Source organism: Lemur catta, unplaced genomic scaffold (genome assembly GCF_020740605.2).
Source record: "Lemur catta isolate mLemCat1 unplaced genomic scaffold, mLemCat1.pri scaffold_106_ctg1, whole genome shotgun sequence".
NCBI classification, from domain to species: Eukaryota; Metazoa; Chordata; class Mammalia; order Primates; family Lemuridae; genus Lemur; species Lemur catta.
The window spans coordinates 97,286-120,179 of NW_025423746.1; the positions used below are offsets into that span (position 1 = coordinate 97,286).

The 22,894-nt window shown below is 37.8% G+C and overlaps 2 long non-coding RNA genes across 2 annotated transcripts; one reads left to right on the forward strand and one right to left on the reverse strand.

The window, feature by feature from the left end:
- Positions 1–2,975: 2,975 nt before the first annotated feature.
- On the reverse strand, positions 2,976–11,263 carry LOC123629264. Its single transcript, XR_006731960.1, has 6 exons — positions 11,086–11,263; positions 9,985–10,057; positions 8,863–8,988; positions 6,235–6,390; positions 3,689–3,781; positions 2,976–3,568 (listed from the first exon to the last, which is right to left on the reverse strand). It is a non-coding gene; the product is annotated as an uncharacterized LOC123629264 (long non-coding RNA).
- LOC123629263 lies at positions 11,038–19,019 on the forward strand. The gene is made up of 3 exons (XR_006731959.1): positions 11,038–11,163; positions 15,776–15,963; positions 18,955–19,019. It is a non-coding gene; the product is annotated as an uncharacterized LOC123629263 (long non-coding RNA).
- The last annotated feature ends 3,875 nt before the right edge of the window (positions 19,020–22,894 follow it).

A 22,894-nucleotide genomic window follows, 5' to 3' on the forward strand; every position in this document is an offset into this window, starting at 1 on the left:
TGCATACTCTAACAGACACACGCACATATACCCTGAAAACACTGCTTTGCACCCACAGGGTAATAAGGGACCCATGAAGGCTTTAAGAATGTAATTGACTGTAAAGACATAGCTTCTAACCCAGAGATCACACAGTCATGTCGGGGTGCCACAAAGGCACGTGGGAAATTGTGCAGAAAATGATAAAAAACTGAGTGCCAAACCCTGTCCCTTGGCACCTGACAGGTGCGAAAATGAACCTGTCCTGGTGGTCTCTGTCCCAAGTCAGGGGAAAGTATGAGGCCCTGTCAGGGACCCAGGACACATTACAGTAACAAAGAGGCCAGAAGGAAACATGTTCTCTGAGCACAGCTGTTTGGATTCCAGCATCAAGTTCCATCTTATCAGTTCCACAGGCATCAGAAATTATCTTGAAGCATTTAGGCAAATTATGTTGTGAAGAGAGCTGGATTTACAGAGATTAGGCAGACAAAAAGAACAAAGTTAAAATCAGAATGGAATAATAAGCCCAGTTTGAATAATAGCTTTAAACCATGAAACTAATTTTAAAGGTAATCAGCTGAACATATTAAAAAGTGCAGACATACGTGGTGAGAATTATTATATGGAGTCTTGCTTCAACCACTTAGGAAAAGCCGTTTATAGCATGGGAAGTTCAACTTGTCCTGGTTTACATTTCCATGTCTCTGGCTATAGCATCAGATAGTTTGGTGAATGTCTGTGTGGCCCATACATTACCCACAGACTTGTTTCTTGAAATTTATCTAGTTTCAACGTATAGGGGTTAAGGCACAAAGAAGTTTGCCTTTTTGTAATTCTTTGTAAGAAATTTGGATGAGAAGAAACCGAAAAAATTAAGAAAATAGTATACAGAGCTACAGTCATATAATGAATGTATTATACCTGTTTTTTTTTAGAAGTATAACTTTTTTTTCTCTATATTGATCACATAGAAACCTCAGGTTTAATAACTTCTTAAGGCTAGGAAGCCAAACCAAGGCAGACTTCAGGTTTTATTTACTGTTGTAAGGATGCTGGCTCTGACAGAAAGTGAGTTTTTATTTACTTTTTTTAAGTCTAGGGACCTTTGAAGTCAGGCATTGTATGCATATTTTCAAATATGATATTTTAGTCAAAGATTTGGTAATAAATCTGGAAAACAAACATTTCAAGTAGACAAACAAAAATGTTTTAAATAAAAGTCATATGGACATGATTTTATCAGGTATTCAATGTCATATAGTCAACATTTGTTCTGCTTAATCTCCATTAGTAGTATCATGAATCCATCCATTTCTTTAGCAGAGTTCCGGAAATTTTTGTTTAGTCAATTGTCCTTAAAGTTATCAGAAACCTGTATGTAAGAGTGTTTGTTGGAGTCTGTTTCATGAATCTGACTGTAAATGATTTTTAGAGATTTTAAAAATCTGATGAAAGTTTACAGTCAACAAGGAAACGTCACTATATCTATGACAGATAGTAACCAGAATTATGACTGATAATATATTAAACTTCTATAAACTTACATGCTTGAGGAAATGATGTTTTTGAAACATTCATATCAACAGCATACCAATAAATGAAACTAAGTAAGATCTAGTGTCACTTATCATTGGACCATGTTTCTTATACAATTTATCCAATGAGTCTAATCATTTAATATCCTTTTAAGATGAGAGATATATATTTTGAATCTTTCCAGGGACCCAACTGGAAATTTTCATAATTAATTCTAGGTTAAAGATGCTTAAGTTAGAATTCAATTTGGGGGAGGTTTGTCGAAGATGTTAAAGGGCTCAAAACATTTGACCAAAACAAAATCAGAGAACACTGTAAAATAGCAGTCATTCATTTAACCAAAGTGATAATCAAAAGGCTTTGAAAGCAGTACAGAAAGTTACATGGATGCAAAAACCTTCACCAGTAAGCAGGTAAACCAGGCAAGAAAGTATGTTGACAGCTTTAAAGACATTTCTAATTTTGTGTTATCATTAATTTTTAAACCAATTAATTTGCCAAACTTTTCTTGTCATATGAACTAAAAATAATTTAATTTAATTACTAAATATTTTATGAGTGTTCATTTATTTAAACCAATCAAAATACAACTTTTGAAGAGATTTCTTGCTGACTACACAAGATTTTATTATGTAGATATTACATATGACATAATGCACCAATACGTCTAAATATATATATATATATAGTGTGTATATATATATACATATACACATAAAAAAGGTCTTACAGTTTTCATTTTAGAATTTTAGTCATGGGATAGTAAAACATATAAACTCACCAGTTTATAAAAACCAGTTGGACCTAAATCATTTTTCTAACAAAATGGGATAAGGTTAAGATTTTCCTAAGTAGGCCGTCTTATAAAGGCTGTCAACCAAATTTTGGGTAAAGCAGTTTGACTCAGTTTTCAATATACTGGATTGTACAGAAAACACTTCACTGTGAAAATGTGACTGAAACATGTGAGAAGGCTGAAAACATAAGAGTTCTCCTAAGAACAAAAAGACCAGTGTTATTTTCCGAGAGGGTCAGTTTGGAACCTGTGACTCCCAGTGTGGAGTTTGCTGTACTTGCTCTTTCTCATTGGCACTTCTACATCTCCAGTATCTGTTACAGCCCGAGCAGGTTCACTGCCTGCTGCTCAAGAGGAGATCAACACACTGAGCCAGCAGGGGTTACAGCAGAGAAACAGTTTTATTATCACAGGCACCATGCGAGGAGAGGGGAGTAATTTCTCAAATCCATCTTCCTCAATCATTTGGGAGAAAAGGTTTTTAAAGGGACTTTGGTGAGCAAAGGGCTAGGGAATGGGGTCTGCTGATGGGTGAGGGATGAGCTCATAGGGTTGGAATGCAGAAATTATCTTCTCAGTTGGTAGGTTTCCTGGGTAGGGGCTTTCGAGGCTGTTGGATCCATTCCCACATCTGTCCATGGGTCTGGTTGGTGTCAGCAGGTCTCCAGGATGCAGAGTTTGAAAAACACCTCAAAGACCAGTCTTAAGACTTAAACAGCAATGGAGTCAAAGTCTTGTGATTTACAATAGCAATTTTATGTATAGAAATAGTGGGGGGAGTCACATATCGGGTGCCTGTCAGGGAGGCACAAGTAGTGCAATTAAGTAGTAACCCTTTGCAGCAGCAAGGAAGTTAGGGAACAATGGCTCTTTGATTTCTGTCTGTATCTGTACTTCTATGAAAATGAGACCTGGATTACTATTTATACTTTGTGGCTTCACAGTACTTTAATATGGACAGTTTCATCTCCATGTGTCCCTGCCAGTCTGTGAGAACAAAACAGGTTGTGAAATATTTGATACAAAAGGCCTTTGGTCCAGTTCTGGCAGATACAGGGCTTGGTTTTGTCACGAAACCAAGTCAGTCCAGACTTTTGGTCTGTCCATTTGTAATCATTAGTGTCCGTCAACTTAGCAAAGGGAGCAAGCTGCAGAGGCCTGGCTTGTGAGCCATCCAGAACATCTTATCATTTAGCAAGCATTGACATCATGAGAGGTAGTGTCAGCATCATCTAAGAGGTGCAAGAATGCCTCCTGTGGAATCAAACCATTGATCACAATATTGCCCTAGAATGTCACCCAGAAGAGATAAAAATTTTCTTTCTAGTGACTTTACCTGAGAAAAAGACACTTTTTCTGTGTTCAGTTACTCACCAACAGCAGCAGTACCATAACATGTTTTCTTTGGCTGTGGATGCCACTGCTTGTCATATCTCCATCTTCCAGACCAGTCCCACCAGGCACTCACTTTGGCAGAAACAAAAATGAGTTCAAGTTCCTTTGTATGATTTACATGGTGGCACAACTAGCAATTGGATTGATTAGTTAGTGTGGCCAGGGTTTGAAAAACTGGTGCAAAGGGATGCTGGGTCTGTGTCTGACCTGCTGGAAAAACAGTAAGAGTTAGTAAGAGTGAGTCATAGTTTGAAAGAAAAGTCATAGTGGAAGATTAAAAGGGAAATTGGGATAGGTTGAGGCAATCCCCACTCGGCTTCCCATGTGCAATCCTCGAACAGGGAGGCTCAAAAGAAAAAGGGTTTATGAAGAACTCTTCTTGAGGGGAGGGGATAAAAAGAGAGAAAAAAAACACACAAAAAAGGAGTTGTTAGATAGAAGATGTGGTTTCTTGATCTAAGATCTTGGGAAAAACCTGTCTACTTTTTGGTGATGTCTGCTTCAGGGGCCTGGGAACTAGCCCTGGAAATCCTTGCTTTCGGGTCACTGTAGGGGTGATCTTCCTACTGTCTCAGTGCACTTTGGTGTAGCTCGCATGAATCCGGGAAAATTTTTCTTTTATTTTGATGGCCATGTAGGTAGTTAACAGTACTTCAAAGGGGCCTGCCCAGAGAGATGATAGTACATGTGTTTCTCTAAAAATTTTGATGTATACAGACTCTCTTGGTCAAAAAGGATGGCAGAGCATATCAGTTGGTGGAAGCCATGGTCCTTTCACCTGCTGATGATATGTTTCAAGCATATTAGTCAGTGTCTGCATATAGCTAGTCCCGGTATCAAATTGTTCACTTAAATCCCAACAGTGTCCAGACACCCTGGCAACAGAAGATCACCTGCCTCCAGAGGCATCTTTGGAGTCTGTGTAAATAGTGGCAACATTTCCTTTTACCAATATATAATCTCTAATGAGGGCTATAACAAAATTGACTCAAGGAATTTTTGGGTGAGCTTTTGAGTGCCCAGAAATATTTTATGTTAAAACTAAGTAACAGTTGCATGTACCCTCTGGAGTTTGGACCTAGAGGCTTTATGGCGTCACTCAGTCAGAGACTTTCAAAGAATGAGGATGTCTAAGAGGACACCCGGTTTATGGAGTAAAACATTGTCCATATGCTGAACAAGTAAGGAAAAAGAATGGATCCCCGGCTAAACGTCAAAGTATGAATCAGCTGTGACAATTTGAGAGAATACTGAAGGACATTCACAGTATCTCTGAGTACTCTGGTCCATGTTAATAGTCTCACTGTGTAGGTGAATGTAACAGAAATTGTGAAGTAGAGTGAAATGGAATTAAAAAAAAAAGTTGAGCAGAGGTCAATTATTGTACTATTAAAGTCACATACTCTAAAAAAGCATTTCAATTAGTTTCTATTTTCTAGAAAAATATTTGATGTAGCAATTATTTCTAAGATAATCAATTAAAGTACCTTTGTATATATTGGTAGCAAAATATTATATACATAACATATATAGACACAAGGAAATATAGCTATACAGATGGAAGAAGATATAATCAGTCTTACAAACAATTTTTTTCCATGGATCTTAAAATTATATTTTAATCTAACTACAAATCTTTGCATATTTTGTTGTTTTAAGCAATTGCTAGCTAGGTAACACTTCGCTGTTAGGAAATTTTTGCAATTTCTATAACTGTTTGCTTAGACACGCACCTAGTATGTATACATGCATAGGTAGGTGAAGTAAAGTAGTTAATTTAAGGATCCCATATTTGGCTGCATCTTGGCTGTGACTCATAGGTCTCCATGAGCAATTAAAACACTATTTCTCCATAAAAACCAGACAAGAATAAGAAAGAAAGGAATGCAATACAGAAATATCTGTGAATTCTTGAACACATGACTAACATGGATTGTACCCTAACAATTTACTGTGAGTTTCTTTATGACACAGATGGATATTGTGGGTGGTCCACACAGGGTTTCACCACTGAGTCGGTTCCCGCCTCTCACCTGTGTCTGAGGTTCTGTCTCCAGGGGTCTAACACCACCGAGAGGGCTCAAAATGCCGAGTGATCAGCTCTCATGTGCGTTTCCTGGATGAGCCTTCTTTTAAATAATTTTGTTGGGGATTCCCTGCAGGGACACGTCACGCCAGGGGCAGTCCCCCCAAGCACTCCCACTTGTACCCACAGTCACCCAGGCGTGCCTTTGGCCGGGAGGAGGAAAATGCCCTTTCTCTTTGGAGCTCAGCAACTCAGTCTCTCATTTGTCTACAAACGGGACAGTTCAGTTTCCTCTTTCCTTTTATAACGGCCCAGAAAAGCCAATTCAGAGAAATTTGGGGAGGAAGAGGCCATGAATGGAGAAGACCTTTTTGAGTTCATCACCATGTCAAAATTAGGACCCCTCAAAACTACTTCCCAGTAAAAGTATTGACAGATCAGAAAAATCCATGACCATCAACCAAGATCGTGAGGGCCGTGCAGTCTCAAGAGAACTAACCTGTTCAGACCAAGTGAAATCTTGAAGCAGTGTGAGCACCCGAGGGGGCCATGCCTTTACCTGGCACTCATGGTTGGCTACTCTCTCAGGGGTTGGTGAGTCTTCTGGGTGCCACACAGGTTGACATCATCTTGTGAACAGACAGGAACCCAAACTCTGAAAAGTAAATGAAAGAGGTTTATCCTGAGCTGAGTATGTGTGACCATGGACCAGAAAATCACAGGCAAGAGGTTTTCAGCGAGTGCTCTCACTCTGATTGGGTTACATCTTGGCTTTATACCTTTCAGAAGGGCAGGGTTTGCCCATAATTCAGTACACAGAAGGTATACATTGGTTTTGCCCCAAAAGGCATGACATGTCAAAGGGGGGTATTACAGGTTACCGGTGGGTTTAAGGATACTGTTTGGAGATTCTCTTTGTATTGTAATAACCATTGTGTTTACCCTAAAATAAAGTATTATATAAAATTTAACAGCTTAGGGATTTGTTCTCCTAAGCAGAAACTGTGCTGTGTCTGTGCAGTGGACACATAACGTCCTAGGTAGTAAGAGTTGGACAAATGAACAGTGGATAAGACCAAAGGGAAAACTGAAGCTGCCAGTTTAAGCCCTTGTAACCACAGGTTCAAATCCCTAATGGTAACGTTCATATCAAATGATAGAAAGAGGGAGTTAGAAACACATTTTATGTGTACCTTTGCACAGACATTGAAATCAGGGGAAGAAAATACATCGTATCTAGGATTCAATGGCCAAAACCATAATAACTTCATAAGCTTTTGACCATAAGTATGTCTTTCTGTGCTCCTATGTGCTTCATGTTTCCATTATGTTAATTTTTTGACCATTTATTTTAGTTCAGCCTGTCTCCCTTTTTAGATACTTAAGAACATTAAACACATGGGCAGTTTTGTTCATAAGGCAGGAGATTTTGCTGTTATTGTGAGACTAACATTAAATATCCCTAACTTATCAGAAATGATACAAACACAGACCATTTTGCTTTAGGATGGGTTTAGAGTTGTAAGATTTTTGTGCTAAAAACTGACACTTTAAACACATCAAACTGTCCAGGAGCATACATAAAAATGTATGCTCACAATTTGAAAAAATTTTCACTTTCACTTCACCATTCATACTTACCCTGTTTAAATAAGCCAATTCATTTACCAAAGTTTACTAAATTCATAGGAAATACAGAGTAATCTTGCTTCTTTTTAAGTAAGTTAGGAGTGCTGCCTTATGTATAAACCAGTCTGGCATCATGTAAACACAACACATACTACATGGATATCCACAAATAAATCTAAACACATGCACACATATAAACATACACACACGTACACACACACACAATGTTCCATTACCTTTAACCTCACAATTCTAGCCATGAGGTTCTGATAGAAACTCCCCGGTTTACAAAACATCACTGGACCAGAATTACCTCTGACAAAACTGGTCTCTTTCATATGTTTGAATTTTCATGGCCCTGAGAGTTAAGCTAATTAAGCCTATGGACCAAAGTGTTGGATAAAAGAGTTTGGTGGCAGTCTGATTTTAAAAAGACCCTTTTATCCTTTTTTTCTTTCTTTTCCTTAGAGGAAAAAGAGTGCTCAATCTTTGTGTTTTAGCTTGAACTGGCTGTAAGATCTCCAAGTAGCTTTGAATGACAAATAGCATAAACTTTGAGTCCACCTCAAGAGCAACAGGAAAACTTAGCAGGTTGAGAGTTGACAGAACAGACAACAGAGACAGAGAGCTTGAAAGACTGGACATTTTAAATTCATAGAGGCAGGTCGAGCACTTGAGCTCTGAATTTTCATGGATGCAATTTGCCCTTCAGTTAAAACATGTGCACAAGAATTGGCCCTAACCAGCTGCAGTCCTAGCGTACCTGGCACGCCTTTGAATCTTGCCATTTACACACACACTTGTGAGTAGAGTTGCCGGAATGCGACCGGGGTGCCCAGATAGGATCATTCTCCTTGCCTTTTCTCACTTGTAGAGGATTGGCTTCCCATTTTTCTTTACAGGAAGCAACCGAACAGCGGTCTAGGGGTCAGTGTAGTGGATCAGAGTGTGCTGATTGTGGGCAGGATCACACAGGGTTTCACCACTGAGTTGGTTCCCGCCTCTCACCCGTGTCTCAGGTTCTCTCTCCAGGGCTCTAACTCCTCTGAGAAGGCTCAAAATGCCAAGTGATCAGCTCTTATGTGCATTTCCTGGCTGATCCTTCTTTTAATTAATTTTGTTGGGGATTCCCTGCAGGGACATGTCCGACCGGGGGCAGTCACCCCAAGCACTCCCACTTGCACCTGCAGTCACCCAGGTTTCCCTTTGGCTGGGAGGAGGAAAATGCCCTTTCTCTTCGGAGCTGAGCAACTGAGACTCTTATTTGTCTACAAATGGGACAGTTCAGTTTCCTCCTTCATTTCACAAAGGCCCAGAAAGGCCAATTCAGAGAAATTTGGTGAGGAAGAGGCAATGAATGGAGAAGACCCTTTAGAGTGCACCTCCAAGTCAAAATTAGGATCCATCAAAACAGCTTCCTAGAAAAAGTATCCATGGCTCAGAATATTCCAGGACCATCAACCAAGATTGTGAGGTCTGGGGACACAGGAGGACTTACCAGTTCAGCCCAAGGGAAAGCTTGGAGGTGGGTGGCTTTGGATGCTGTGCTGCTACCTGTTGCTGATTTTGGGCTCCTCCTTCAAGGAATCCTGAGTCTTCTTTGAACCTCAGGTGTGAGCACCATCTTGTGAAAAGAAAAGAACCCAAACTCTTTAAAATAATTAAAGAGGTTTATTCTGATCTGAACATGCATGACTGGCTCACCTGGAGCACATGGCCTCAGGAGGTCCTGAGAATATGTGCCCACACTACTGCGGTGCAGTTTGGTTGTATAGGTTCATGCAGGTAGGAACTACAAATAACTCCCTAAGTCAGTATGTGGAGGGCGTGTATTGTTTTCCCTGAAATGGCAGGACATCTTAAAGTGTGTTCTTATATGTTATATGTGCACTTACAGTTTCTTTGACTTGTAACTGGTTAAAGTATGAAGCTTTGTCTTAAGTCTTGGAATTTCTTAACTTAAGAAATCTGTTGCCCAGATGCGGTGGCTCACGCCTGTAATCCTAGCACTCTGGGAGGCCAAAGGTGGGTGGATTGTTTGAGCTCAGGAGTTCAAGAGCAGCCTGAGCAAGAGCGAGACCCCATCTCTACTAAAAATAGAAAGAAATTATCTGGACAGCTAAAAATATATATAGAAAAATTAGCCGGGCATGGTGGCGCATGCCTGTAGTCCTAGCTACTCGGGAAGCTAAGGCAGGAGGATTGCTTGAACCCAGGAGTTTGAGGTTGCTGTGAGCTAGGCTGACGCCATGGCACTCTAGCCTGGGCAACAGAGTGGGACTCTGTCTTAAAGTATAAAAAATATAAAAAAATAAAAATAAAAAGAAATCTGTTAATGAGAGATAAGCCATTGGATGTTTACTGAAACTCAAGAGGTCTCTTATGTAAATTGAAGGCGTATAGGTTTGTTTTAGGCTATTTTCCTTCTATAGCCTTAGGTCTGTTCATGATTTGTTGTCTCACTGTCATAAAGTATGATGTCTCCAAAAGGATAAAGGTGCACCTACCGTTTCATAGCCAGTATCTGAGCCTTAGGTTATTTCTGCAGTGCCCTTTGCCAAGAGGACGTCCATTCCATCACAGCTGGGGGGATTAAGATTTTATTTTAGTTCATACAAACCTGACTGTAGAGAGTTGTTCTTTTTCTCTTGATCCACCACAATCACTGTGCGGCCTCTTCTGAAGCTAGTGCTCTGCGGAATTATTTACATTAAGTAGAAAAATATTATCACCTTGCTATGAATACCTGGTCTACTCCTAGCAACACCAAATCTTAACAGTGCTAGGTGAGTTTCCAAATATTAGAGGTTGCTTCTCTCTTCTTAGTGTCTCCTTTTGACCAAGCTAAAGTCAGGTTTCTGTTTTTTTTTTTTTTTTTTTTTTTTGAGACAGAGTCTCACTTTGTTACCCGGGCTAGAGTGAGTGCCGTGGGATCAGCCTAGCTCACAGCAACCTCAAACTCCTGGGCTTAAGCGATCCTACTGCCTCAGCCTCCCGAGTAGCTGGGACTACAGGCATGAGCCACCATGCCCGGCTAATTTTTTTGTATATATATTTTTAGTTGGCCAGATAATTCCTTTCTATTTTTAGTAGAGACGGGGTCTCACTCTTGCTCAGGCTGGTCTCGAACTCCTGACCTTGAGCGATCCACCCGCCTCGGCCTCCCAGAGCTAGGATTACAGGCGTGAGCCACCGCGCCCGGCCTAAAGTCAGGTTTCTGGATGTAAATCAATGACCTCTACCATTTCTGTGATTTGCTAATCAGCTGCTTGTCTAGGGAGCATGGCCTATAGAAATACTAGGGCTTTTAATTCACCATCTTATAATAGGACATCTTTTTGTTTCTAAAGCATTTCATAGTCGTGAACTAACCTAAAATCATACCTACCACAACAATAAATATTTCTTTCTTTATCTTTTGGCAATTGATATATCTGAATGATGGCAATTAATGCAACCATCTGGAATTATTTTATTTCTGTGAGAAGCTTATATTTCAAGGCCTGATTTAAGTTTCTTATAGCATACTCAGCTTCATAATTTTTAGTTTTTTTAAATTATTAACTACATAAAACCACATTAAAATCAAGGTTGTTTTGTCTATAAGGTTTAAATTATTGTGAATAGTTCCCAAAATGCTGGCAAGTTATTGTTGGGTTCTTTCTTTAGGTGATGAATGAAGGGTGGCTGGATTCAGAGTGAAGCAGCAATGAATAGAGACCTTTGAAGACGAAAGCAGTAATATTTCACAGGATGCCAGGTGACTGCCAGTAAAAGAGTCTGTGGAGGATAGGAACCAGTAAGTGTAGTAGAAACTCTGGAACTAAATCAATGGAAGTTTTCATACATTTTTCTATTGCTGTTATAGATCCCAAACAAGGTGGATATGGCTTGGCCACTAGATCTAACAAAATACTGAAATAAGCAGTAGGTCTCTAATGATTCCCACATACTTGAGTCAGCACTTGGTCAGAGTTTTCATGAACAAAACATGAAAAAGGATTTGTGAGCCTAGAATCCTAGAGAAAAATCTGATAGTTTATATTTCAGTATTTATGTTTAAATAGCAGCATGCTTCTTTTAACTTGAAAAGTACACAGTTATTAAAACATACTTCTATTAATATGTTTTACTAATATACAATTAACCTAATATCAACTCTCTTTTGGATTTGCCAGGTTTGGAGCACTTTAATTTTTGCACAGAGGGAAGTAAAACTTACTTTTTTGTTGTTTTTAAATACCAAGGTTGAAGGACAATGGCTTTCATAACAGTTTTGAATTATTTAAAACCTAATGAGTTTTAACAAACCTAATTATTCCTATTTTCCTTTGTTTTGTAGAACAAAATTACTGTTTTGAATTTTGGAAAGCTAAAACAAAAAATAGTAGTTACAGAAGACATGATATAAATCATAACTAATGTCAGAAATAATTTCATACATTTTAAAAACACTGTAACAATTGTAATTGAAAATAAATTATGAAAAGCAAACAAGACTTCTTTTTAAAAACTGATTTAGGAGTGTAAAAAACAATAACCAAAATTTAACAGAATTACAAGAAGAAACTTCCACATAAGCATAAAATAGCCCAGTCATTTTAAATAAAAATGTCACTCTTTTTGTTTCTGCTTTATAACTATTTATATAATAATTTAAAGGAAAGGACTTATAGGTTTAGACATACACAGATATATAAATATAAAAATTGGTAATAATAAAAATTCCCTATGGTTTTAACAAATAATTAACTAATCAGTATATTAAATAATACATATATATCATATTAAATTTGTCCTGTGGATAAACTATTAATTTCTTAAATAAGAAGGAAATCATATCTAGTTTCTTGTATACATATTTTCATGTCTCTAATTATCGTATCTTATATAATTATTTAAATTAAGTGTCTTCATATTAAATATAAATGTTATATATCATAAAATATAATTTATATATTATAAATGAAATTATATAATATTTATATTAAATATCATCTTTAATTAAAATAACCTTTTCCAGACAGAAAAAAAGAACTAGAGAATAAAAAAAACATGAATTGTTTTACTGTTTTTTCTCCATCAACACATATTAACAATTGATTAACAATTGAAATAGATGAATATACCCATATTCACATACATATACACACACATACATATTTATTTGTGTTGTATAATTTTGAACATACTGTATGTGCATGCATATATATATATATATATATATATATCTCCTCTGAGGGCAACTGGAGGATATATATTTTGTCCTTAAGCCATTGCCATTCAAAAATAACAAGAATAGATATTATCATTATTTATAAGTGTTTTGTGTCTGTTTTTTACTAAGAAACTTTCCAGGCTTTCAAAACTTATTAATTAACTGAATGATTTATCTAAGATCTTAAAGGTAGATAAGGATAGGGAAATTGTAATTTATCTAATACATTAAATCCTTATGATTTGTAGCTTGTAAAAATATTATGAAATTAAAACGTTTAGAATGGCATCCATTATCATTTCATTTAGTTCAATATAAGTTGGTACATATAATTTTGTGTTTTAAGCAGTGATGAGATCAGTGGTAATTTACTTATAAATCCAATATAGGAAATTTATAAAATTTAAGTCACAAGAAATTTTACCCTCTTATTAAACAAACAAAAATATTGTTCCTAACATATGTTTCCATTGTAAGCTGATTTTTTAACATGAAACCATACCATACACTAAACTTTTTTGATGTTGAAACCAAAGCCATTACTTCTTAGCTCCTAACTATCGTAACAGAAGCTTACTATGTAAATAAGCTTTTAAGCGTCTACCAAAAGAAACACCACTTAATAACTTTTTTCTTCTTCCTTTTTACGTTTATAGCTTAATTGATGTATGATTAGCATACCCTAAAATTTGCCCACTGGAAATGTAAACTCAAATTGTTTTGATAAATTTGTACTTATGCAAACATCACCACAATCCAGTTTTAGAACATTTCCATCACCTGCAAAAAGTTCCTTCACAATCATTTGCAGTTAATCCCGTCTCCCACTCCCCACCTTAGAAAAATGCTGACCTACTTTGTCTCTATAAACTTACTTTCCTAGACATTGTATGTAAATGGAATCACACAATATGCAGACGTTTTTGGTCTGGCTCCTTTCACTCAGCATGTTTAAGTTTCATCCAGATTTTAGTACTTAGTAGTGTGCTTTTAATTACTGAATAGTATTCCATAGTATGTATATACCACATTTCTTTAATCATCTGCCAATTGATGCATATTTGGATTGCTTCCAGTTTGAGCCATTATGAACAACACTGCTAGAAACATCCACGTATGTGTCTCTGTATGAACGTGTTTTCATTTCTTTTAAAGAGATTCCCAGAAGTAGACTTACCAGGTTGTGTGGTAAGTCTAAGAAATTGCCAAACTGATTTCCAAGGTAGCTGTACCTTTTTACACTCCCACCTACAACATGTGGGGATTCCAGTTTCTCTGCATTCTCATTAACACTTGTTATTTTCTGGGTTACTGCAGTCATTTTAGTGGGTATGTAATAGTATATCATTATGGTTTTAATCTGAACTTCTCTAATGGTCAATAATGTTGAGTATTATCACAATGTGCTCATCATTCATAGGCCCATTAGCCATTCTTATATCTTCTTTGGTGAAATGTCTGTGCAAGTCTTTTGAACATTTTTTAGTTTTATTCTTATTGTTGAGGTTTACATGTTCTTTATATATTCTGGATTCAAGTCTATCATCAGATATATTATTTGTGATTTCATCGTCCAGTGTGTGGCTTGTATTTTAGTTTTCTTAATGGTGTCTTTAGAAGTGAAAAACTTTGTAATTTCTATAAAAATCCATTTTAATGTTTTCTTTTATGGACTATGCTTTTAATGTTGTCTGTATGAACATTTTCCACAACACAAGGTAATGCATTTTTTCCCTATTTCTTATTGCAATTTTAAAGTGCTGGCTCTTACATTTGGATTTATGATCCACTTTCAGTTAGTTTTTATGTGCTGTGTGAAGTAATAATGCTTTTTTCGGCTTATGGGTATTCAATTGTTTCAGCACTATTTGTTAAAAGACTGTATAACTTTGTCAAAAATCATCTGACCATAAATTTAAACATTTTTTAAGGACTCTCAAATAATTTTCATTGATCTATATACCTGATCTTGTGTCAACACCATGATGTCTTGATTACTGGAGATTTATAGTAAGTTTTGAAAACAGGTACATAAGTCCTTCAACTTCATTCTTTTATGTAAAAAATGTGTCTTCATTATTTTAAGTCCTTTTCATTTCCATATAAATTTTCAAATCAACTTGTCTATTCCAATAAAAATGTCTACTGGGATATTTATAGGACTTGCTTTGAATTTAGAGTTTAATTTGGGTAGAATTGTGATCTTGACAATACTGAATCTCTAATCAATGAATACAAAATGTCTTTCCACTTATTCCTATCTTCTAAATTTCTCTCCGTGATGTTTTATAATTTTCAGTGTACAGGTTTACAAATTTTTTGCTAAATTTATTCCTATTTTATTCTTCTTCATACTATTTTGAAAGAAATTTTTATTTCATTTTGTTTATTGCTAGTATATAGAAACAATTGATTTTTGTAGTTTGATCTTGTATCCTACAGAGTTATTAAGCTCATTTATAACCTTAAAAATCATCTGACCATAAATTTAAGCAGAAACAGAAAAATAAATGCCGTATGTTCTTATAAGTGTAAACTATGGCTACACCAGGGCACACAGAATGGTATAATGGAGACTTAAAAGTAGGGAGGCTGGAGGGGGTGAGGGATGAAAATTATTTATGGGGTACAATGCACACTATTCAGGTGATGGGTACAAAAGCCCAGACTTCACTATATCACATATACATGTAACAGAATTCAACTTGTACCCTATTCTATCAAAATAAAACAAAAATGAACAAAATTTTACCATTAAATAAACATATAAATAAATAAATGGGCTACATGAGGGGTGGGAATCTCCTAGCGAGTGAGATCATTCTTGGCATTTTCAGGAAAAACTTGATGTCAGAAGCATCAATGTGAAAAACATCACTCCTCCATCCAGAAGAATTCAGGCTGCTTGGACTTATAGATGTGGCCAAAAGAGGGCCCAGCTCTGAGGTCATTAAGTTACTGAGCCCTTTTGATGACTCACTAGGACTAGATGTAGGACTTACCTCAGATATAAGCCCAACCCCTCCATTTCCAGAAGAGGAAGACCTCACAAGTCGGGACATCATTGAGAGATAGCAGAAAACTTTCCAATTTCATTGTGAGGAACAAAGCTGAGCTCTCTGATGGTTTATTTTCTAAGGACCTCTCTCAGGTGGCCACTTTCATTCCCACCACCTGAATTCTCTTTGTGCAGCCCAGGCTACAGTGGGAACTGCGTGGGCCTTCTCACTAAGAAAACCGACCTTGCTATGAAGCTCTCTCTGTCCGCGCATGTACGACGCATCTCTCACAGGCACAGCGATCCAGAAAACTCAAGTGGCCGTCTCCATTGCGGTCATCTGGACTTCCAGGCAAACAGGACACACAGGGGACAATGAGCAGGTAAGCTGAAGACTCTGGAAAGCAGGGCTGGCTCCGGACGAAATTTCTGGAAACCAAAGTGGCAAAGTGGAGGACTGTGGCAGCCAGAAACTGAGAAGTCATGGAGGATTAGGAAGCAGAGGGGAGGAAGCTGTAGAATAGATGAGACTCACTGGAAGTGGCAGGCAAGAGGGTGACCTTGAGACATGACCACAGGAAGGTGGTCACAGCCAAAGGGCGGGTGCTGGAGCCCAAGTTCAGCCCTTCAAGTCCATGCGGGCTCTGCTGCACTCAAGCTCGGCAACCAGCTTTTCATCACTACCCTTTGCCTGCCCGGCCAATCCCCAACTCCGCTCCAGGTGCGTCACAATGTCACCCCTGTGACCTCACACTCCCCCACTCCTGACCCCACTCACCTGTTATTTCATGGAGGCAAGTCCTCCTCTCTCTGTCCCTGTGCCAGGGTCACCCACTAGCTTCACCCCTGATGTCCTTCGAGCCGTTCCCTCTCACCTAGCCGCCTCCACTGGTCCAGCGGAGCAAGATGTCCCAAGTTTTCAGGTGGCTCATAATTGAGGCTCATTCCCAGGATGCTGGGATGACTGGGCCCCAGGAGCCAAGCAGACAGGCTTCACAAAAACACAGGGTAGGGAGGGGTCGGAGACTTGTAGCTGTCTACTGTCCTGATTCTGCCACCAGCATTTGCCCCCCCCTCCCTTTGAGGCACTTTCCCGGCCACGTCCATGAGTTCGGAGGGTGACAGTAAATCAGCTAGACCATAGCTGTGAGGAATGGGAACCAAGAGAAACTGAGCCCCCAGGTGTGCGCTCAGCTTTGGGGAGGCACAGCCTGGGGGCTTGGGTGTGGGGAAGAGAGTCTCTGAGGGCTGGGCTCCAAATTTGAGGATCAATTCAACAGTTCTTCCCCCACAGGAATCAAGTATTTTTTTTAATACTTTAATCTGTTGGGGAGCAGCCTGGATGGAATTAACATGCCACCTGGGGAGAAAAATTGATCAATGTCACACGTGCACAAAAAAGAGTATACTCATTCTATTTGACAACTTCATTTGATTATCCTAAAAAATAATGCATTGGAGGCACTGATAAAGTGGGTGTTAATAGGGTGTTATTTTTCATTATCAACATTGTAAAACATATATTTCACAACCTATTAAAGTCTTACTAATTGTCATTTTCTTACATAAAAGTACATCTCTAATTCCTATGTTACCTACAGCATTTTTATCTCAACTACTGCAAAGTTTGCCTGTTGATGGGCAATTGGATAGTACTTTTTAAATAGTTAAATCAAGCTAATATTTGAATTTTTAAAATGACATTCACTGGGCCAGGCGCAGTGGCTTACACTTGTAATCCTAGCACTCTGTAAGGCCAAGGCAGGAGGATCGTTTGAGCTCAGGAGTTCGAGACCAGCCTGAGCAAGAGCGAGACCGCATCTCTACTTAAATAAAAAAAAAAAAAATAGAAAGAAATTTGCTGGAAAACTAAAAATATATAGAAAAAAATTAGCTGGGAATGGTGGCACATGCTTGTAGTCCCAGCTACTTGGGAGGCTGAGGCAGAAGGATTGCTTGAGCCCTGGAGTTTGAGGTTGCTGTGAGCTAGGCAGATGCCAGGGCACTCTAGCCCAGGCAACAGAGTGAAACTCTGTCTCAAAAAAACAAAAACTTGATGTTCTTGAGCTTCATCTATGTTGAGACATTTAGCTGGCATTTATTCATTTTCACTGCTGAACTTTATTTTATTGTATGACTATATTACCATTTATTGATTCAGTCTTCTTTTACCAAAATTAGGTTGTTTTCAGTTTGGGGCTATTATGAGTCATGTTGTATGAACATTCTTATACACATATTCTGTTGAATGAGTACTGTACTCATGGTCTGTTGAAATAAATTCTAGTGTTACAGAAATGCATAGGTTCAATACCTTACTCGATGGTAACCTGATTTCCAAAGTTACTTTACTATTACACCCCAACCAACATTAGATGAATGTTCAAGTTCCTCCACATCCTGATCATTTTCACACATTTTAAACCTTATCAAAAAGATGGTGTACAAGGGTGCCTTATTTTGGTTTCAATTTTAATTTCTATTAATACAAATGAATTTTAGCATCATGTCATATACTTTGAGACAGTGTATTTTCTCTTCTGTGAAAAGCTTTATGTCACCTGACCATTTCTCCATAAGACTGTTATTTTTTAAATCTATTAAAGAGTCTATCGATTTCCCCATGATCTTCAATCCTCACTAACAGTAATATTTGTTACTCATGGAATCTCCATACAGTTCTCCACATTTCCTAGTTCCTTTTTGGATAGGTGGAACCATGCTTTTAATTTATGGGACAAGGTCTCTGAGCGGTCACTTTTAAGTCAAAGGACTTATGAGCTGGCACATGATCCTCTCGTTCTTGCTACTCTGGCCATAATGACCAAAACGACCACAAGGCTCCCAAACGTACAGCTACAAGATCATTAAGCTGCTTTTTGCCTGGATCCCTGAGTGATTCTGGGGAGCAGATTACGCATCCCACCCCCACCCACCCCAGCCAACTCACACTGGATTTGTGTTGTGAGAAATGTGAAGGAGAATCTGTTACTACTGTATATGCTAGTCTGACCTTGACTTAACTGCTCATTTATGAATCAAATTTCCAGGCAGGTAAAAGTTGGTTTTGAGCTCTGTGTTATGTTCCACAGGACCATTTATCTATCGCACAATGAACAGTATGTTATCTCAATGAGTATAAAGTGTTTTTTTATTTCAGCATATTATGGGGATACAAAAGTTTAGGTTATGTATATTGCCTTTTGCCTCCCTCCCCCAAGTCAGAGCTTCAAGCGTGTCCATCCCCCAGACAGTGCGCATCGCACTCATTATGTATGTATACACCCATCTCAGTAGGGAAAATCCCTGTACCTTCGTCTATCTTCAGAAGTGTTTTGACTATTTTTATTTTTTATTCTTTTATATATTTTTAGGATCATCTTCTCAAGTTCTGTGCCAGAAAAACCCCATTGAGATTTTGCCTACAATTACATTAAATATATGATCACTTTGGTAAGAATTTGTATCTTTGCTCTACTGAATGTTTCATTAAAGAATATGTGCTCTACTGAATGTTTCATTTAAGAATATTTTATATCTCTGCATATTTGTTTAAAAATGTTTTTCAATATATTTTATAATTTTTTCATAAAGGATTTATACATCCTTTATTATATTAACCCCTAAATACTTCATATTTTCATGAAGTATTTTCTAAATAGTACCTGTTAAAAATTATTTCATACAATTGATCCCTACTTGTTTATGAATGTTCAATTAATTTTACATTTTGATATGTATCCAGCCACCTTATTAATTTTATTGTTTCTAATACTTAACTAAAATCTCCTTTAGATATTTAACATAAGCAATCATAGCATCTGTGAATAATGACAATATTTTTTATTCTTTCAAATATTTATCTTACTTCACAGATCCTGCCAGGATCGTCAGTATAATCTTGAGAAGAAATTATAATAGCAGGCATCTTTTCTAATCATTTAATATCCTATTAAGATGGGAGATATATATTTTGAATCTTTCCAGGGACCCAACTGGAAATTTTCATAATTAATTCAAGGTTAAAGATGCTTAAGTTAGAATTCAATTTAGGGGAGGTTTGTCAAAGATGTTAAAGGGCTCAAAACATTTGACCAAATCAAAATCAGAGAACACTGTAAAATAGTAGCCATTGATTTAACCAAAGTGATAATCAAAAGACTTTGAAAGCAGTACAGAAAGTTACATGGATGCAAAAACCTTCACCAGTAAGCTGGTAAACCCAGGCAAGAAAGTATGTTGAAGGGGTGATGCCACTGTGGGGGCAGGGGACATGCAGGGGACATGAGATACAGCCAACCCTCTTAGAGTATAGGAAGCTTGGTAATTTTTTACAGGATTTCACATGAACAGAAAAGAACAGAGAATAACATGACCACCTACTCCCCTGTTAACAAGTAAAAGATTACAAAACTCAATGTCCTCATGTATCTATGTAAAATCATCCCCTAGACAACAGTTCTCCCACTGTGGACAGCCACTCTCATCTGTGTTTGCTGATATTCTCTACTTATTTACATTGTTACTTCGTATGTTTGTATCTGTAAATGTGTATTTTTGGTTTGTTTGTTTTTATATCAATGGTAACATGTATGCTCTTCTGAAACTTGCTATTCTATGGTTTTGGGATTTATCCATGTTGATCTATATAGCTCAAGTTGGTTATTTTAACTGATGTGTAATATTCTAGTTTATACAACTACAATAATCTTCTCAATTGTTGAACATTTAAAATGTTTCCAATTTTCCATTACTATGTAGTGGTGAAATACAGTAAAATAATTTCACTATTATAATAAAAAATAATTTTTGCTAAAAAAAGAAAGTATGTTGACAACTTTGAAGACATTTCTAATTTTATAAAACTTTTCTTGTCATGTGAACTGAAAATTTGATTTAATTACTAAATATTTTGAGTGCTCATTTATTTAAACCAATTTTGCTGACTATACCAGATTTTATTATGTAGGCATTACATAGGACATAGTGCATGTGTATATGCATCAATATACCTAAATATATATATATATATATAATGTGTATATATATATATACACACATAAAGGTCTTAAAGTTTTCATTTTAGAATTTCAGTCATGAGATAGTAAAACATATAAACTCGCCAGTTTATAAAAACCAGTTGGATCTAAATCATTTTTCTGACAAAATGAGATAAGGTTAAGATTTTTTTAAGTAGGCCATCTTATAAAGGCTGTCAACCAAATTTTGGGTAAAGCAGTTTGACTCAGTTATCAATATACTGGATTGTACAAAGAACACTTAACTGTGAAAATATGACTGAAATATGTGAGAAGGCTGAAAACAAGAGTTCTTCTGACAAGTTCTGACAGTTTCTTGGACTCAATTCTTCATCCTTGAAGATAATAATGTCACCATTTCTTTTACTATAGGGAAGGTGTCTTTATAGGAATTTTATGTTTTACTTTTAAAAAAGGTCTGAATGGCAAAATATTTCTTTAAAAAAATCTGCTGGTTTTCAAGAGGGTTTCCTTTTTTAATAAGCAGTCTGCCAGAATAGCTAAGGATTTTATAAAAAGAGTTTAGCTAAGGGAATGATTAAGAGGAGAAATTGTAAAAGGGGAAGAAAAAAGTTCCAGAAATAAGAGCCTAAGCTGGCTTTCAGATAATATTTTGTGGCCAGGTAATCTTTGGGTCTTGACTGATTTTTTTTTTTTTCAGCTTCAATGTATCAATGAGATGTGCGTATCTTATTTAGAGTCTATAATTTTATAGCCACAGTCAGCAGAGAGAGACCAAAAGGCTACAGGAGTCTACCCATGCCAGTTCCCTGTGATCCTTCCTATATAGCAAACACCAGGTCAGGGACTTTAACCAGCCCCAGCCCAAATGCTATCACCCAAGAATGGGAAATCTCTCTATTTTTCCAAATCTTGGAGGATCGTATTTTATTCTAGCTCTCCATGGACAGCCTCTTTTCAAACCACTCATATTTGAAAAGTAATTGCACCAACTTTAGGTATTCAAAAGAAAAACACATTTTCTAATAGATTTGGAAAAATAGCTTTATTTAGAGTCTATAATTTTATAGCCATGGTCAGCAGAGAGTTCAGTTGGCTGGTAACCCATAGGCCCAGCGGGTGCCATGCTCGGCAACCCTGATGCAGCCCAGGGTGAGCTCCGCCAGCCCACGTAGGGGCCTGAGTTGCAGCCACACATGCAGGACATGTGGGCAACAGAGCCAGAACAGCCCGGAGTCTGTGTGCTCTAGAGTGTGTCACTGGGGGAACGGTTTCCTGCTGGCGGTTGTGCTCATGTGCAGTGACGGCTCTCTGATGCGTGCATGCACACTTGCTTTAACGGCTCTGGCGGTGCTTGTCCTTACTTGGCTGTGTTTGGTGCTGCCTGGCGATTTGCTCCTGTCAGAAGTTGGAAACTGGGATTTCCCTTGTTGGAGGTCGTGGTCAGATCGAGTTGTCTTCATTGCACTGGACCCCTTCAGCAGCCCTGAGAAGACCAGAGTGGGCCTGGAAGGCGAGGCAGGTGACAGCGCCTTCCTACAGCCATGGTACCACATCTGGAAAAAAGATCTCGGCAAAATTCACCAAGCTGCCAGCGCTGGTGACATAGCAAAAGTGAAGAGGATCCTTTCGCTGAAGAAAAAGGTCTTGGATGCCAGAGATAGAAAGAAGAGGTAATGGGAGCGGCCATTCCGGGCCTGGGTGCAGTTGGCGGGTGTGGGGGAAACGCCCTTCCCAGACTGGCGGGAGCCCGGAGTCCTGTCAGTGAGGGCGCCCGGCTGTCCTCCCTGTGGGCCCCGCAGCACCTGGGATGTGGAAACCTGGGAGGGGTCCAGCACCAAGGCCATCTTCATGGGCAGCAGCACAAAAACAAAACTTCAGCTGCTTCCCCGTTCACTCATGATTCCCCTTCTAGGACACTTTCTTGCCAATTTTAGCTACTTAACTAACACAAGTATATACGGTGTTTTATTGTTAATGTACACATTTTAAATCATTATGTTATACACCTTATAGAAAGGTACATAACGAGAGGAACAGTTCACACACTGTATCAAATTCTGTGCTAAAACATCTTAGCAAGAAGTTCAATATCCATTTTACGTCAATATAAAACTATGTAAATGTGTCCTTTACTCAAGGAACTTAGAAGGAGACTTTGAAGTGGTTAGATGCTACCATAGTCTTCAATAGGAAGACTCATTTTTCTGAAAATATGAGCTCTTAATAAATTTTACAGGAGCTAAATAAAAGTAATAAGGTTTCCAAATTTTTGAGTTACACATGGTGTCTGTCTTTTACTATTGTGATGACA